The sequence below is a fragment of the Microcebus murinus genome, chromosome 9, assembly GCF_040939455.1.
Source record: "Microcebus murinus isolate Inina chromosome 9, M.murinus_Inina_mat1.0, whole genome shotgun sequence".
In the NCBI taxonomy this organism is placed as follows: Eukaryota; Metazoa; Chordata; class Mammalia; order Primates; family Cheirogaleidae; genus Microcebus; species Microcebus murinus.
This window is the reverse complement of record NC_134112.1, coordinates 18,688,125-18,704,020: the sequence shown is the minus strand read 5'-3', so window position 1 is coordinate 18,704,020 and position 15,896 is coordinate 18,688,125. Positions and strand designations below refer to the sequence as shown.

Below are 15,896 nucleotides of genomic sequence, written 5' to 3'. Positions count from 1 at the left end.
GTAATAAGTTGGAATCTCAATAAACATGTCAATTAGGATAGTGGAACCATGGACTTTGGAAAACTCAACTGTATAAACATGAACATCTGTGTACACACAGAAATCAGATGTGCAAAAAGAAAAGTACTTCATATATTGGAAATATCAGGTAAACAATATTATTTAATATTTTTAAATATGTACTTAAATGTAAGCAGAAAATTTTTGATTAGATTAAAAAGTGATTCTCTACTTGATCAGACATATTGAAGCAAAACCAACAGTCTAGGATGCAAGGGAGGGAGAAACTAACTGTTCCACCTACCCATCTCACTGGTCTCCAAGCCTCTCAAGGCTGATCTCAGCTGATGCCTTTCTCCTTCTCGTTCAACTCCTTGACCTCTTCCTGTGGGGTCTCTTATGGGTTCTGGCACCCTTCCTTCAGACTCTCATCTAATCTATGTTTGTCTTTCTGGTTTTGTTTTTTGTTGTTCTTGTTGTTGTTTCTTTTTCTCTTTCATCTAAAACTTCTCCCTCTTACAGAGATGCTCTGGCTGGTGGTGTCTTTGGTCTACCATCTTGCTCTGCTTCATGATAAGTGTTCTATTTTATTAGTAGTAATTGTTGTTATTCTCTTATTTTGCCTACTTTATGAATTAAACTTTATCATAGGTATGCATATATAGGAGAATGTATATATAAAGTTCAGTACTATCCATGGTTTCAGGCATCCACTGGGGGTCTTGGAAAATGGACAGGGGAAGTTTACTGTAATATTTTTATAATATTTTCCTAATATATTTCTCCCCCTCCTCACCCCAGCCTTAACAATCCCATCACTACATGATTCTCCTTTTGGGCAATTGTATCAGGAGATTTTTGCTGCCACAATGCAGGTTAATTAGAAAACAAAAAAAAACCCAAAATAATCTACTTCTTGGTTTTGAGTTTCAAGTGATTTGTAAGAAAAAATGAAAAGCCAGGCTATTTGGATGCAAGAATGGGAAAGGGTAAAGTGTGTGTGGGGAGAAAACAAGAGCTTAGACATGGGTGTATGGCTGAGAGACCTTGAACCTGGCACCACCCCAGGACAGACACTGACGGGGATGTGAGACTTGGCACAGGAGTGACAGGTTGTAGAAATTCAAGAGCAAGGGGATCTGTAACCCACTCTACCCACTTTCTCAAGAGACAATCGATGGCATAAGAAAGGCGCTGGGTCCCTCCTCCACCCAGCATTGAAGGTGAGACAAAATGTCCATGTGCCTGCCTACTCAGAGAGCCTGAAATAGTCACATATGGGTCTCTGCACCCCGAGCCTGGTGCAGGGCTTAGGGGAATGTACTCTGAACAACAACAGCCATGCCTTTGTGGCAGAGAGCACATGTGGTGCAAAGAAGCCCTGCAATTGGAATAAGGTAGGCCCTGCTTTGATCTGCTGAAGGCCAAAGGAATGATAGAATCAGAGACATTTCAGTAGATGCCAATAATAAGAGATGACAGCAAAGACCAGAGGCCTTACGCACATACGCACAAACACACACACACACACACACACACACACACACACACACACACATACACACACGCCTTAGTACTACACAAACTTTCTAAAGCTTAAAGATAACTATAGAGTTGGGAAAGAGTAAACACTTGATTGACTGCAATTAAGTTTTTGATATCCAACAGGCTAGGAGCTTATACTAGCAATTAATTTCAGTTTTAGAAAATGAAGTCCAGTGTTTCTTCATTGATTTTTCTGCTTTGATGATCTATCCAGTTCTGTCAGTGGGGTGTTGAAGTCCCCAGCAATCATGATGCTACTGTTAATTTCTTTGCTTAGATATAGCAGAATTTGCTTTATGAATCTGTGCTAGGTGCATATATACTTAGAGTTTTTATGTCTTCTTGTTGAATTGCTCCCTTTGCCATTATATATAATGATAATCACTGTCTTTTTTTTACCATTGTCCATTTAAAGTGCATTTTATTAATATTTGATATGAAAATGGCTACACCTGCTCACTTTTGGTGGCCATTCGCATGGAATATTTTTTTCCATCCCTTCACCTTGAGTCTGTGTGAGTCCTTAAGAGCTAGATGTGTTTCTTGGAGACAGCATATACTTGGCTTATGTTTTCTCATCCATTCAGCCAGTCTGTGTCTTTCAAGTGGAGCATTAAGACTGTGTATTCAGTGTTAGTGTTGTTATGTAGGCTATTATTCTGTTCATCATATTAGATGATACTTTGTTGTTTTGTTTTCCCTCTTGTGCTATTGTTTTATAAGAGCTGCAAGCTTTAACTTTCAGGTGTTTTTACACCAGCAAATATCTATTGGGCTCTTCCACGTATAATGCACTTTGGAGTATTTTCTATAGGGCAGATCTAGTATTAACAAATTCCCTTAGTGTTTGCTTGTCTGGAAAATCCTTTATTTCTCCATCCTTTGTGAAACTTCTTTTTGCAGGCTGCAAAATACTTGGCTGGCAATTGTTTCTGTATAAGAATACTAAAAACGGGACCCCAATCTCTTCGGGCTTGTAAGGTCTCTGCTGAGAAGTCTGCTTTTAGCCTGATGTGTTTTCCTTTGCAAGTTAGTTGTTGCTTTCATTGTGCAGCTTGTAGAATTTTCTTCTTCCTTTTGACTTTGGCCAGGTTGATGACTTTGTGTCTTAGAGATGTCCTCTTCGCTGTGAATCGTACCAGTGTTTGATGACCAACTTGTGTCTGGATATCTGAATCTCTGTCAATACCAGGAAAGTTTTCCTCAATAATTCCCTCAAATAGATTTTCCATGCTTTTTCTCTTTGTCCTTTAGGGATATTTACAATTCATATGTTGGCTAATTTCAAATAGTCCCATATTTCTCTCAGTAAAATGAAAGATGTTACCTTTCTTGTATAACTGCAAAAAAAAAAAAAAACCTGTAATGACTGCACAGATTCCAGGATCCTGTAGCTCGGGGACAGGTGGCATGTGGTGGAGGGGATCCGAGTGCTGCTGCCTCACTGGCTTCCTTCTATCCAGGCTGCATTACAAACAAGGGAAGGCTCTTGCGGCTCCAGGGAGGTTTACTAGTTCTGCACACAGGGCTCTTGGCCAGGGAACATAATTGATGTGCGCAGAGCTGAGCTCTTGCCAACTCATGGAGGAAGGGCCTCTAATTCAGAGAAAAAGGAGTTGGACCTCTGCCAGTCATGTACCTTTTATGCTTTCATATAGGCATCAGTTAGACCCTGATTTCAGTCTGACAAACCAGAAAATATAAAACTGTCAGAATCAAGGCACACTCTTTACTGGGTCTGTTAGCCTGGTAATGGAGAGGAATGTTATTGCTCTAGTCATTTGCATAATATCTATTGATCAAGCCTCCTGGAAGCTGCTATTCCTCATGCCAGCTCTGGTTTCAGTTGTCACCCTCACAACCTTTTTATACAGGGCCACGGTTGCTAACACAGCTTGAGAAAGGGGCAGGAAGTCCCCAGGGTGACCAAACAGGAAGCAGCCTCAGGAGGGGGCTAAAACCTAAGACTGGGAGTTGGGGCGGCTGGGTTTTATTCACACCTTGCTGTGTAACCTTGGGCAAGCTGCCAGCCCATTCTGTTTCTTGCTGCATTCCACACTGCTACTGAGTCACTCTTGAGCCAAGGTTTGATGGCTTTATTAAAATGAAAATGCAGTTGGGATAATAAGTGGCTTTAGTCATTAGCCCTAGAGAATTAGTTCATCATTCAGATTTGTTCACAACTGAGAACTCTTTCAGTTTGGGTGGTTGGGGGAGCAGGTTGAAGGCTTGCTGGGGTGTAGGGAATCTGTTGCCTGGGAGAAGGGTGGGAGTAGGGGAGGATCCTAATTAGTTGCTATAGAATCATAGCACATGTCATTGCATCCATCTCCCTGAGTGGCTGAGTCCCCCAGAAATGGACTGAGGCTCTCTGCTCAGTCACCTCTAGTGATGGGATAATTGCCTCCTCCTAAAACAAGCTACTTGAAAGCTCTACGATATTACTGAGAAAGACCCTGATACCAGCCCCATATTAGTCCAAAGTTCTGTGCTTCTCCCAGGTGACATCCTTTAAAAGAGTACGAGACAAGCACTATGCCCTCTCCCTCCCCAAATCTTCTCTTCTTCTGGATAAATAATACCTGGTCATTTTTCTCTGCAATGTGTGCAGGCCAAACAAAGTTGAGCCTCCTTGTCGCCAGTTTCAGCCTCATGTTGTGCCCCAAACCTCCAACTTCAGCCTTAATGCCTGGGAATGTTTGAAAAATTGCTTGAAACACAAAAACACAGCAAAATGTCTTAAACTTCCTCTCTGCGCATCCTTCTATCTCTCCCAAAGTCTCCATTAGCTGCTCAGAATCTCTTTATTCCCTATCTCTTAGGCTCTTTTCTCAAAAATCTTTTTCTAAAACTTCCAAGGGAAAGGGACAGAAAAGAAAGTGAGGAGAAGAAAGGAAGTAGAGCTTGCATTATTATGTTCCAAACACTTATGACATTTAATCTTGATGAAGTAAGTATACTTGTCTCAACTTTATCAGGGAGAAACTAAGACCCAACGTATCTAAGTAAGTTGTCCAAGGTTGCAAAGCAATTACTTGGCAAACAATGGATGCAGATAATGACTATATCACAGGCCAGGCCAAATTACACTCAAAATAATTTATGTCCTCCTGAGAGGCAAGCCCTGGGGACCTGAGAAAAGGGCATTGAATAAGGGCTGAAAGTACAGAAGAGACAAGTCGCTAATCACAGCTTGACCCTGATTATAATAACTGCTACAATTAAAGTTCAATTTCATATCCTTAGAAGGCTTCAAGGTTGATGGGAAGTTCACATTCCAAAAATGAGGATCTGTTGAATGTTTAAAATTCAGGTCTTCAGTTAAGTCTTTGAAGATGACTCTTCCTGTGTTTGCTCTTAATCTTTTATTTCGATCTAATCTGAATGTTCAGAATTTTACTAGGTGTTTGGGGAAAAGGGTGAATAGAGAATCCTGAGTTAGGAATCTTCTCCATGAGTGTCTCCCAATCTGGTTAGAAAGACTAGTAAATTCAATGATGTATTAAATAAATAAGTGACGATCTGTAGTGCATATTTCCATACTCCCCTGGTTTGTCTGGCAAAGCCCTCCTCATTCTTCAAGACACAAAGCTGAAGAGGCACTCTGTGATGCCTGCCTGGTCCACTTGGTTCCTACCCTAGAATATTCGATCAGTCACCCCTCCTTTGGACGGATATTACACAATACTGTATTTACTTGTTTCACATGTCTCTCCTTGATGCTAGAATGTGAGCAAGTTGAAGACAGGAATGGAGTTCTCTTCCTTGTATCCCCATACATGGCATGGTCTCTGAAGCCCAGGGGTCAGTGATCAATAGTTACCGACTGTGTTGAAAGAAGTACTAGATGAAGTGATGCAAATCAGAGTCCCCCAGGAAAACATGATGGGGACTTTGTGGAGCAGGTGGAACTTGTTTTGGGCCTTAGAAAATCAATGATATCTAGGGTTGCTGATGCTGCCAAAGATGCAGGAGAAAGCTTCCAACTAGAAAGATAAGGGATAAAAGGCCAGAAATACAAGGATGTCTTCCCAGGTGTTTCATGATGGTCCTGGTTTCATATATCCCATTCTATTGTCAAACAATGTCACAGCTTTGGGATGAAGAAAATGGTTTCACAGAGATGATGGATGCTGTTTTGAATCACAAACCCAAGCGAGTGCTCATGGAGAACAGAAGGCTGGTTGGGCACAGTGGTCCACGCCTGTGGTCCTGGCTACTCAGGAGGTTGAGGCAGGAGGATTGCTTGAGCCCAGGCATTCTGGGCTGTACTGGTCTATGTCCACAGGGTGTCCACACTATGTTCCCCATCAATATGGTGACCTCCTGGGAGCACGGGATCACCAGGTTGCCTAAGGAGGAGTGAACTGATCCAGGTCAAAAACAGAGCGGGTCAAAACTCCGTTTTGTGCCAATCAGTAGTGGGATTGCACCTGTGAATAGCCACTTTACTCCAGCCTGGGCAACATAAAGAGACCCCACCTTTAAAAAAAACAACAGAAGTCTTTGAGGACCAGAGCTGCCCAAAGGGATGCCTAGACTTTCAAACATAAAGTAGGCATGGAAGACTTTATCAGGATCCCAAGCCAATCCTAGAAGAAAATCTGCATATCTCAAAGCCCCTCAATTAACAGTTCTATGAACATTTGCTGAAACTTTGCCAGACCCAAGAAGGTCATCCAGTGTTGGAGTTCCTTCCCATCTCCTCTGGTCTCCCTGTCCTTCTCTGAGACCTGTGCCCCCTTTATAGCAGGTGGCCGACTGGACATAAGGCTAGGCATATCAAAACTTGCTCACAGGAAATAAGAAGAAAATAAATAAACAAAATATACAAAAGCACACATGTTCTTGTGCATCAGCAACTACCTCTGGATAGTCTGTCCTTGGATATTCTGATAGCAACAGTCATCGCTTCTCAGAAAGGAGCTGAGTGACTAAGAATCAGGAGTTGGAGGAAGGCACTTTTCCTAGTTTTGATTTTTATTAACTTTATCGAACTATCAAGTCCAATCCTGTGCACACATTACAAGTATGAGCTGATGAATTTTCACAAGCTGAATACACCAGTGCAACTAGCACCCAAATCAAGAAACCCAGCATTACCAGCTGCCCCCAGCCCACTCCTACCAGCCTCCAGTCGCTACCCCTCACCCCCAGCAAGAGTAAACCCTGAGGCACAGATGAGCTTCATCTCATTTTGTACTTTTTTCTTTTTTTAAACAGCTTTATTAAAATGTCATTCACATCATATACAGTTTAACCCATTAAAAGTGTAAAATTCAATGGCTTTCAGTATATTCGCATATATGTGTAATCTTCACCAAAGTCAATTTTAAAACATCTTCATCACCTCAAAAAGAAACCTCACCCCCTTTAGCTATGAATTCCCATTGTCCGTGTCCTCCCGAAGTGGAGCCAACCACCAATCTGCTTCCTGTCTCCATGGAATTGCTCATTCTCTACACATCACGGAAATGCAATCATGTGATATAATGGCCATTTGTGTTGTCTTCTTTCGCTTAGCATAATGTTACCTCTTTGCTGTAGCATGTATCAGAACTTCATACCAGCAGTGCGTGAAGTTTTCCATTTCTCCTCATCCTCACCAACATTTGTTATTTTTGAATCCTTCAAATATATTAAATAGTAGTTACCAGGGTCCAGGTGGGAAAGAGGAAATGGGGAGATGTATTTCAAAGGACAAAGAGTAGCAAATGTGTAGGATGATTTTATGCTTTATATAGATGGAAACTTGCAGTATGTGTGCTTGCTTTTTGTATCTGGCTTCTTTCACTCAACACTGTGTTCATGATTTCTCAACATTGTTGCACAAAGTTGTAGACTGTCTACTATCCTTATTGAATGGTGTCCTACTGTGTGAATATACCAAAGTCGATTTCTCCATTCGACTAGCGATGGGCATTAGAGTCATTTCCAGTTTAAGTCTTTCATGAATGGTGCTGCATTGAACATTCCAGGACACAACTGTTTTGTGAGACGTTTATTTTTATTATTTGTCCTACGTGAATTTTGTATTGTCTTCATGTATTACTTTTTAAAAAATGCCTTAAAAAATTCTCTCCAGGGCTTTTTAACTAGGATCAGAAACTTAGCTTTTCCCTGCTGACAAGCAGACAGAAAAAAATAAAAGTAATAGCTAATATTTACTGAATGCTCACTGAGCCAACTCTTTGTGAAAAGAAAATATTTCCATATATTTTCTCATTTAATTCTCCAAATTACCCAGAGCTATAGGCACTCTCATTATTTCCATTTTAGACCTGCAGAAACTGAGACTGAGGGAAGTTAAATAACTTGTGTAAAACCAAACAGCGAGCAGATGGGGAACCACAGATCCCTGACTCTGATGCCTGTGCACCCAACCTCCAACTATGCAGCCTCCTATCAGACATGGCTGGGGGTCCAGGGGGTCTCTTAGACCTTGGGAGGAAGAGCTGAAATTAGAGCAGCTCAAACTGCCAGCTCAGCCCAGCCCGACAGCACAGACTGTTCTTCCCCCCGCCCCACTTCATGTCCTAATTAATGAGGTCCTTTTGAACATGAAAGCGAGTGAGACTGGATTTTTGTTAAGATGAAAGAGAGGAATCTCTTCCCATCTGGCACCTTCAAAACTCTCCTATTCAAGTCAGCAGGGAGCATTTAGTGCAAACTGCATGGCAATTTAATAATTCCCCAAGAATGCTGGAAGATTTAGCCACGTCACAACTGATCTGGATTATTGAGAATAATGGAAAGAGCAAGGGCCTAAGGTCTAGGGCAGGGATCAACCAACTTTTTCTGTAAGGGGCTAGGCAGTAAACATTTTAGGCATTGTGGACCATATGATCTTTGTCTCAGCTACGCAACTCTGCTATTGTAACATGATAGCAGCCATAGACAACATGTGACTTAATGAGCATGGCTATGTGCCAATAAAACTTTATTTGTGGACACCGAAATTTGGATTTCATGTAATTTTAATGTGGCTAGACATGTACTTCTTCTTTTGTTGTTTCTCCAACCAGTAAAAACATTTAAAAGTCATTCTTAGTTTGAAAGCTGTACCAAAATAGGGGACAAAGTCAAGAGCCCTGGGTACAAATCCTGCCTCTATCATTTCTGTGGCTTTTGACACATTACTTAAATTCTTCAAACTTGATTCCTCTCCTGAGGAAATGAGCAGAACAGGTACAGGGCCTCCCTTGTGCCTGGCATGAGCCACATGCTTTATATGCTTTACTTAATTTCATCCTCATAATAACCACGAGTGCCTGAAATTATATAATTGCCTTTCATTGGGTAGCTATGGTGATTAAAATAAATTATGTATATAATTGTGCCTAAGCTGGCCTTCATCATTCATTGAGGTTGGTGCTTCTTGTATGCAGAAGTCTCTTTGTTGGTTCAATGAGAGCGTGCCTGCTTCTTCTAATATTCTGTAATTTTTTTTTTTTAGTAGCTGTAGTTGCATTGCACTTAGAGTGAATCACCATCTAATTACATTATTCTATTCAATTAGAATTACATCAAACTCCAATTCTCACTCCAAATTTCACCAAACTTAAAGTTGAATGCACACTCGGAGTGGTCACTACTTCTACGCATGCACAAAGTAGGCAGTTCCACTCAGACACACTCATTCAAAACACTGTGGTAATAAGATGATATATGTTAAACATATTGAACTATGTTAAATAAGACAATATATGTTAAATGTCTAGCACAGAGCCTGGCACACAGGTGTCAGCCAATATTTACTCTCACTTTCTCTTAGTGACAAAGATCAGACTCAGCAACCTTTGGGGAAAGATGAATGCTACATGAAAGTTGAGGCCAAAGCACTGTGAGACACAGGGGAACAAACAAGGCTTTCCAAGAAAATAAACCCACAGGGTCCTGTGTGAGTTCTAGCTCCAAAACCCAGCCTGTTCTCTTGTGCCTAGACTGATCCTCCAGTATTCTGCCTTGATCAGTGCCCAACCTAATAGGCTGGGCACTGCTTCCTCCCATTCCTAGTGGCTCAGCTGGGGCCCAAATTCTCCAGCTTTATTCTGGCCCTGAGATTTGGCTCTGCTGATCTGCCCTGCACACCTGCTCCTGAGTCTTTGACGCCACCTCCAAGTGTTGATCCATTCCCCACTCAATACAGACGACTGTGTCTGCCCCTGTGTGTGCAGCAGTGCGGACTCTTCTGGATGACTCTGATCCTGGACACTTCAGTGTAGTTTATAAGAGAAATCTGGAAAGAAGAGTTTCATTTCTCAGAGCCCCTCAAGAGACAGAACAGGCTAGCCAAGGCTCTCCACCTTATGTGATCAACCTGGACCCAGCTGTACATGAAGTTCCCTTTCCTGCCAATATTGATATTCGTGACACTGTCAAGTATAACGAAGTCATGAAACAATATGGACTTGGGCCCAATGGTGGCATAGGGACCTCACTCAATCTTTTTGCTACCAGGTTTGATCAGATGATGAAATTTATCGAGAAGGCCCAAAGCATGTCTAAATAAGTCCCAATTGACACCCCTGGACAGATTGAGGTATTCACCTGGTCAGCTTCTGGAAGAATTATCACTGAGGCCCTGGCATCCTCAGCTCCAATAGTTGTCATCTATATAATGGACACATCTCGAAGTACCAACCCAGTGACGTTTATGTCCAACATGCTGTATGCCTGCAGCATCTTGTACAAAACCAAGCTGCCTTTCATGGTGGTCATGAATAAAACTGATGTCACTGATCACAGCTTTGCAGTGGAATGGATGCAGGACTTTGAGGCTTTCCAAGATGCCTTGAATCAAGAGACTACATATGTCAGTAACCTGACCCTCTCAGTGAGCCTGGTGTTAGATGAGTTCGACAGCTCATTGAGTTCTACAGTACCTATTCTGAGTACTGGCTTAGATGAATTCTTTGTGCAAGTCGCCAGTGCTGCAGAAGAATATGAGAGGGAATATCGTCCTGAATATGAACGTCTGAAGAAATCGTTGGCTAGTGCACAGAGCCAATAGCAAAAAGAACAACTGGGATGACTTCAGAAAGATACGGGCAGGCTCTGTAGCCTTGGACACAGGCACTGCCAAAGACAGCTTATCTCCTGTGCTGGACCCTTCTGATATGATCCTGACTCGAGGAACCTTCAATGAAGAGGATGAGGAAGCAGACAGTGATACTGACAACACTGACCACAGCGTTACAGAGGAAAGCCAGGAAGAGCCAGCATTCCAGAATTTTATGCAAGAATCAATGGCACAGTGTTGGAAGAGAAACAACAAATAGGAGACTTTAGGAAACTTTGACTTGTTCTTAGAAATCCAAAATTTTGGAACACCATCTAAAGGAACTACTATCCTTATCTCTGATTGGGGGCTACTTTATAAAGGAGAATTTTCTTGGAAAAAAAAAGAGAGAGAGAGACAGAAGAGGAGAGTGGTGAAGAGAGAGCCTGGCCTCTGGACCCACCTTGGCTAGCTTTTCAATCCCAGCTCCTCTACAGGCTAATATTTGGAGGAGTTACTTTACGGGTCTCTACCTCAGTTTCTTCATCTGTAAAATGGAGATTATAATAATATCCTCAATCCCATAGGATTATGGTGATGATTAAATTAGTTATTATATATATAGTGCTTATAGCAATATCCAGCACATGGTAGCACTATATATATTAGCTGCTGTGTTTGTTTGTTATTAATGGCATCCATATTTCTAGGTCCTAGACCTCAGGGAGTATGAAGTTTTCAGTGTTTTCTTGGAAATACATATGAACACACCTCCTTTCTCAATCAATGCTATAAAGGTTTCCAAATGATAATTTTCTAATTCCATCCTTCTTCTACATATTTTTAGTTGGCACTTTACTGTAAAGAGCTTTCCCTTCTCTCCCATTTATTTATTTATATCATGGATTCTTATTTTATTCAGGGGGTTGTAATTTGTTACTATCTTTATTTATGTTGATGCTCAGCTTGCCAATTTGGTCAAGAAGAGCCCAACAATTTGGTCCTGGGCAATCTGGAGTTACCATAAGACTGGAGCAGCAGGGGTAACTTCTAGCATTTAGTAAGCACAGTCCAGGAATGCTGAATTTCCTGCACAGGACTATCCAGCCTAACAAAGCATTTCCCCATAACTAGCATCCCATAAATAGAGTCTAATCCCTTAACCACTCATCACAGCTAGTCTTTCTCATGTTCTAATCTCTCAAGGATTGGCTTGGTTCTTTTCACCTTGTCAGCCATCAGTTAATTTAATCACTACCGTTTTCTTGGTGAAAATCAAATGTATTAGATTAATCAGATGTTGTGAACAAATGTATTAGATTTACTAGCATGCATTATAGCAAAGAAAATAGCCAGTCCTTATTGTAGATCTAGTTTAAACAAGGCTGCTGTTATGTATCAATTTTTCCAGAAAACTATCTTTCAGCAAGTTGACCAGGACTTATGGTGAGACATACCCTCCCCTGCCCCATTCTTGCAGCTCTCTGCCTAGTCATTGGCTCCATCCATTGCATTGACACCAAGAACAGGGACCCAGGGTTTATGTGCCAAGCATTTCACTAAGTACTTTACACGCATTATCTCATTTAACCTCACAGTAAATAAATAAATCAGATACTCCTATTATCCCAATTTTACAAATAACCTGGGATTCAGTGTGGTTAGTAGCAAGCCCAAGATTGCACAGCCATTATGTGGCAGAACCACAGTCAGGCTCCAGTACCCATGCTCCACACACTGTGCATGTAAGAAAATACCCAATAAAATGAAAAGTACAAAATAAAAGAAGAGGGTCATAGAAAATACTAAACCATAACTGTGGAGAAAAAAAATAAGCTTTGAGGTACTACAATATTACTGCAACCTAGCCATATTTTATTCTGTGCTTCCTACTGGCCAAAACTAAGGACAAAACTGTTCAGATAAGATTTGCTGTAGTCTTGAGAGAAATGCACAGCAAGATGTTTCCTGATCAAGAAAACAGATTCTACGGAGTTTTAAATTCAGGACTTCGATAATGCAGCAGTAAAATGTCCTCAAGAACATCCCTACAATGGATAAATCAGTGATTCTTACAGACCTCCTGTAGGAGCCAAAAGCAGGATGCCCAAACACAGGCATGTTGGCTGCATGGCAGACAGGCTCTGAGCACAGCAGTCACCATCGCACAGTAATCTCCAGCATCCTGATAGCTTTCTCACTGGATTTATTTTTTAATAAATGGGCTTTTCACTAAGATCTTAGATTATGCAACAGAAGCAGCAATAAAGACCATCTGTAGACCACGGGATAATCTCATGCCCCTCCCTGCCTTACCTCTTGCTTCACATTGGGGTCCTTGACAAGCAGATGCTGAAACAGAATGAGGCATACAAAGCTTTTGGGGGGAAGTCACACCTATGGAAAGAAAAGGAAAGGAACAAGATTGAGCAAGAAGACCCATCAGAGCATGACCTCAACCTGGCAGTCCCTGCCAGCTCATTAAAGGATTCCCCTGTTGGGCGGAAATGACTAGACCCTTCTACTGGCATTTCCCTTAATCACTGGTAAAGGTTATACCAAGAGGAGCATGATTTCTACTGGAAAGCTGAGGCAAACTCTGAGAAATCTAACAGCTGGAGGAGGACTGTAAACCAGAGTCCTCACGGCTGGACATTCCTGATGGGAGATCTTAGCAGCATACCTCTGTGTCCACCTGACCTCCCTGTGTACAAGCCTGTACTTGACTGCAGCAGGATGAGATGAGAACCAAATATTTCTTGTTACAATCTATAATACCACTTCCACGTCAGCCTGTACAACTCTGCTCTCCTTGAACACAGGGCAAAAGACATTTGAAGAACTTGACTCTTGGATAACTAAAAATGGAACTCTTCTCTCCTTCCGTTGGATTTCTAAACATCCCAGACCATTTATGTGAGTTCTTCTTACCAGGAAAATAAAATCCCTTTAAAATTGGGAACAAGTCCATTTCTTACATTTACACTCAGAGCCAGTTTGAGCCCATGTTATGCAGTGATGATTGGACACTACCATGCTTCAAGAAATTTCCCCTTAAAGGGGATTGAGACATAGTGGCAGCTTGTTGCCTTATTTTCCATTATTTCAAAAAAGCATTTGCTTTTGCTGAACCTGCCACTTGCCCCTGCGAACACAAGAGTTCTTCATCACCCAGCAGTGACCGACAACCCAGGCAGGTTAGTCGGCCTGATAGAATGAGATTCTTCGTTTCTGCACACAAAAGCAGCAAAGAACATAAATTTTATGAAAACGTGGGTTTCCTTAATTAGACACAGGATTTTTATTTGGTTAAGGGGACTAATGGAGAAAGAAAGGTACTAGTGGCATTTGTGACTTGTTAAGACTAATTGAAAAACTCAGGAACAAAGCTTTCTGTGACGCGAGAGCGCTGTAATGAGAATGAATGTGATGATTATTTACCTAATTGAGCTGTAATGACTGAGGTGCAGGCTACTTCCCCAGGATTAATAAAGAGCTGGGGAGTTGACAGTTTAGGCCATTAAGCAAAGCTGGTACTTAATCTTGGCAAAGGACACAGTGCCAGAATCATATTAATATTGTAAAATAGGCCCAAAACATAGAGATACAGGAATATACTTTTTGAAAATAATTTTAACTGCCAGTGAAGTACCTGATGTCAGGTTGGGCAATGTAATTCTATCACTAAACAAATACTCACATAACGTCTTTGAGACTTGTTCCATTTAGAGTGTCCACAGCATTTTGTTGCAAAAAAAAAGCAAAGTGGAAGGAAGAAGAACCCTTAGCCAGATCAAAAATAGTTTATCGTGCAACCACAAACAAGCAAGCTATTATCACATACCCAGCCTTGCTCGAAAACAACACTAAAGATATTGAGTTGAACTGGAAGCGTGGCATACTCTGAAGATTCACAGTTGGTATCGTTACTCACAGTGTCCATCCAGGAAAGCCAGAGAACTCATCCATAACACACAGTTAAAGCTAAAAGGATATTACATTATCACAAATGTCAGTATCGTCATAAAAACCATGTTTGTATTCAATATCCCCCTTATCCAGTGTGACAAATGTTCATGTGATACTCACTTGCCCAGAAAAAGAGTTACTCGGCTTGCTAAGTGTTTATTATTCCTATGTCTGTGCTCTGCATGGTAAAATGCAAACAGCAGCTGAAAGCAAGTGGGAATCTAAGAAATTGGTAACTCAGCTTGCCCTTTACATGGGATGAATCCTGCACTAATGGTCTTTGTATTTTTAAGAAGTTTGCAGATATGTTTGGTTGGTCAGCATTTACTCCTCTATGTAGCAAGCACTGAGTGGCTAAGAAAAGAGTTGAAACTGTAAGCATGAGTAAGGCACAGCCACTGCCGATCTAGCTTACAATCTAGCAGAGACGTTAGAATCCAGGGAGCTCTTTTACAAATCTGTTTTAGGATCAAAACACCCAATCATGCTCCTCCTTCTGGCATCTTGATTCCACAATCATTATTTTAATCTACATTGAAGATGATTAAAGTGGCTCATTCTGCTCTGTGAAATCACCTATGCTGCAGTCACCCAATCAACATAATGCATTAATAGCAGTAATAATGTATTAATTCATGTAATAGAAATTTACCAAGCTGTTACTGTGTAATGTCACAATTCTAGGGCCTGGAGCAGTGGAATGAATAGAAAAAATCATCTTTGTAATCCCATAGTATAGTAGAATAGGAAAGAAATTTTTTAAATGAATGCATTCGTGGATGTATTATAGATACTATAATAATAGATTAAGTCAAGGCACAGAGGAGGGAATTACTAAGCCAATCTCAGTACTCTGAAAAGGATTCATAAAGAAGATAACCTTGAAGTACACCTTGAGGAAATAGGAGATATTCTTTGGGTATAGGTGCAGAGAGAGCTCCCCAAGCCAACGGAGCAGCATAAAGAAAGGGCATGGCAGAGTGAACACTTGGGTATGGCCAAGGAATAGTTAAGTGATTTCAATTAGAAGCTCTCTCTACTGCATCTCCCTATCTGCCTCACTAATCAACACTCTCTATTCTTCCAGCAAACCACCCCTGACTAACCAAAACCTATGACTAGCACTATAGCCCCCTAATTAGCCTGTCCACTTCTGCTCCCACTTTAGGAAGACTTGACTTTTTTTTTCTTTTTAGTGAGTCACTAAAAAAGCAGTGACAGAATTAAGCTCAGGAGATGGAACTATAAAAGATGAAGAAAGATTATAAAAATTCCTACAATGAGATCCTGCTTCAGATTGCTTTGCTGATATGTCAACTTCTTACTCCAATTTAAAGAAAACCAAACTGGAAATAATAAAAGATGGGTTATAGGTATATTT

At 41.1% G+C, this 15,896-nt stretch overlaps 1 protein-coding gene and 1 pseudogene across 3 annotated transcripts in view; both read left to right on the top strand.

The window, feature by feature from the left end:
- The window catches only part of NPSR1 (neuropeptide S receptor 1), a 159,854-nt gene that overhangs the window by 80,472 nt on the left and 63,486 nt on the right, over positions 1-15,896 (top strand). The window lies entirely within an intron of this gene.
- Positions 9,842-10,826, top strand: LOC105859523 (GPN-loop GTPase 1 pseudogene; annotated as a pseudogene).